Genomic DNA, 2,779 nt, shown 5'->3' on the forward strand with positions numbered 1-2,779 from the left:
ATTTTACTACCTTTTCAGAATAAATGGCGCAGTGGCGCCCATGTTGGGCGCTGCAGCGCCAACTCTAAAAACAAATAAAAATAAAAATAAAAATTTTAACAGCGACTCTGGCGCCGTGGTGCCCAATTTCTGTGCCGCGGCACCCAACCCTTGTTTTAAAAAACAAACACGATCCCTCTTTCTTTTTATCTCCCTACCCCAAACCCTTTTATTCTTTTCCTCTCTCAAGTCTCCCCCTCTTCCTCCCTACACTCGCACACACCTAATTCTCTCATACTACCCCACCTTTACACACATTCACATCTATAACAAGCCATATCTTAGAATTGAAGGGTTATTGAATAGTTCTTCAAAGAAGGTACGGTCTTTTAAAATGCAATTTTACATCCTTTGGCTTAATTTGAACTTCTAGTAGTAATCTTGTTTGGGGCTACGTCACATTCTCATTTTTCTTTGTTGGATTGTGCTTTGGTAAAGAATGTGTGGGTTTTTGTTTTTATCTTCGAAATTATTTTGTTGTATGCCTACAATATGTTTGTTCTTCTACCTCTTTGACGCTCTTTACCAATGTTGGGATCTATGTTAGAAGACTTTGCAAATTTCTATGGGCTTGGATTTTCCTGACTATTGATTTATTGTCTTGCCCATAAAGTGTTTGATAAATTTCACCAAAGACTTCTTTTGCGCTATTCTTGGGATATTTTTGATGGCTTGCATTATGCTTTGTACTTGATTATTCTAACCACCTACCACATGTTCGATATATTGTTTCATTAAGATTTTCGTGCTTACTTGGGACATACTTCATTTACTAAGACAAATTCATTGAATTGATTTAGGTAGCCGATTAACTTCACGTGATATTGGGAAGAACACTTACTCCATGCCTCCTAAAAAGAAATCCAAGGTCACTGCCTCTTCCTCTACTACGCGTTTGATCGAAGATGATTCATTAGTTCTGAAGCAAAGGAACGCTATAAATAAAGTGTGATACATCGGAATTGCATTCCTGAGAGGGGCCTTGAAAATTTTTTACCAGATAAAATACACAATTTGGGATGGGAGAAGTTTACCAAGCAACCTACAGCTGCATCCATTCCTTTGGTGAAAGAATTCTTTGCCAACGCCAATGAACACGAGAACCTCAAAGTTTTTGTCTGGGGTTTTTGGATCAAGTTTGACAGTGCTTCAATTAACAGGTTCTACCACACGCGGGATATACCCAATGATGACTATTCCTGACTATGCGATGAGGGGGTCGATCTCGATGAAATAATTTGCACTATAGCTCACCTCGGTACTGAATGGAAAAGATCAGCTAGTGATGTAACTCACTTTCCTTCCTCTGGTCTGATACCTAACTGTAAAATTTAGCACCACTTCATATCATCCAAACTGATCCCCACTAGCAACACCAGCTAGGTCACCAAGGAATGGGCCTTACTGAATTTTGTGATTCAGAAGGGGTATTCTATTGATGTTGGCAGAGTCATTCAAAACAGCATTCTTCGCATCCTAGCCGGGTCAGCTACAGGCAGTTTGGATCACCCCTCTTTGATCCATGACCTTTGCATACACGGGAGTCTTCCCGTGTGAGAAACTCATGAAGTGTTACACCTGAAACAACCACTTACACGAGAACTCCGTGATAGGCGTGTGGGACATCGGGACGTGTCTGGCGTTTCTCAGTCATCTTGTCCATTACCTCCTACACCACCACCTCCACAACCTGCTGATGCTACGGGGCGCATCCTTGGACGTCTTGAAACCATGGATTTGTGCATGACTCGATGGCATGCAAGTACAAATAAATCATCTACAATCCACCATCTTTGACCAGTTTCATTACCAGGACGCTTGCATGGCGGTCATGGCATCTGCACACCCCGAGCTCACCTTCCCTCCACTACCATCGTTTCCACCTCATTCACACCCTCCCGCTCCACCTGATGGCGATGAAGACAGTTGATGTCTTCCCCGAGGTATTTCTCTTCCCTTTCTTTCAATTTCACATTGAGGGCAATGTATTGTTTAAGTTTGGGGGGGGTCTTACTTTCACTTAGTTGTTAGTTGTGTCGAGCATTTTTTTTATTGCTTTTGTTGTGTTGCATTAGTGTTCCAAGTATGTTGTGCGTGTTAATTTACTTTGTGTGAAAAAAAATAAAAAATAATAAAATAATAAAAAAACATAAAAATTTGCATTATTTTATTTCGCATGCTTGTGTGAGTTGGATAACATTGTTAGCAATGATGAATATATTTGGAATGTGGATTAGTTGTGGATTATGGATGAGTCAGTGCTTGAATTAAAGTGTTACTTACCCTTGCAGATTATTGTGACATTTATGCACGTGAATTGAATATAGCGGCGAACAAGAGTGAGTTGATTCATAATTATATTTAGGCTGAAGTAATGGCCCTAGAAATCGAATCCAAACAGCCACTTGTATAATAGTATTCACATCCCTTAACCTACCTTATGATAGTTTGGATGGGCAAACTGTTGTTGGAAAGCATGGACGTGGGTGTGGATTCCATGTGTGTCAAATTCTGTATGGACTGTCTGAGACCAATGGGATGAAAATTGAGTAAACACTTTTAGTTAAGGGCCAATTTTTGAGAATAAGTGTTTAATAAGGGGCATTGTACTAATAAAAAAATATCCCAATGAAGTCAACCTTAAAAAGCTCATTGTGAAGTGTCTCTTCGTAGTCTTTATGATTTGAGTGATTAAGCCTATAAGGGTTTAAAACATGATACCCTAAAGTCGTCTGGCTTA

The sequence above is a fragment of the Olea europaea genome, chromosome 6, assembly GCF_002742605.1.
Source record: "Olea europaea var. sylvestris chromosome 6, O_europaea_v1, whole genome shotgun sequence".
Taxonomy (NCBI): Eukaryota; Viridiplantae; Streptophyta; class Magnoliopsida; order Lamiales; family Oleaceae; genus Olea; species Olea europaea.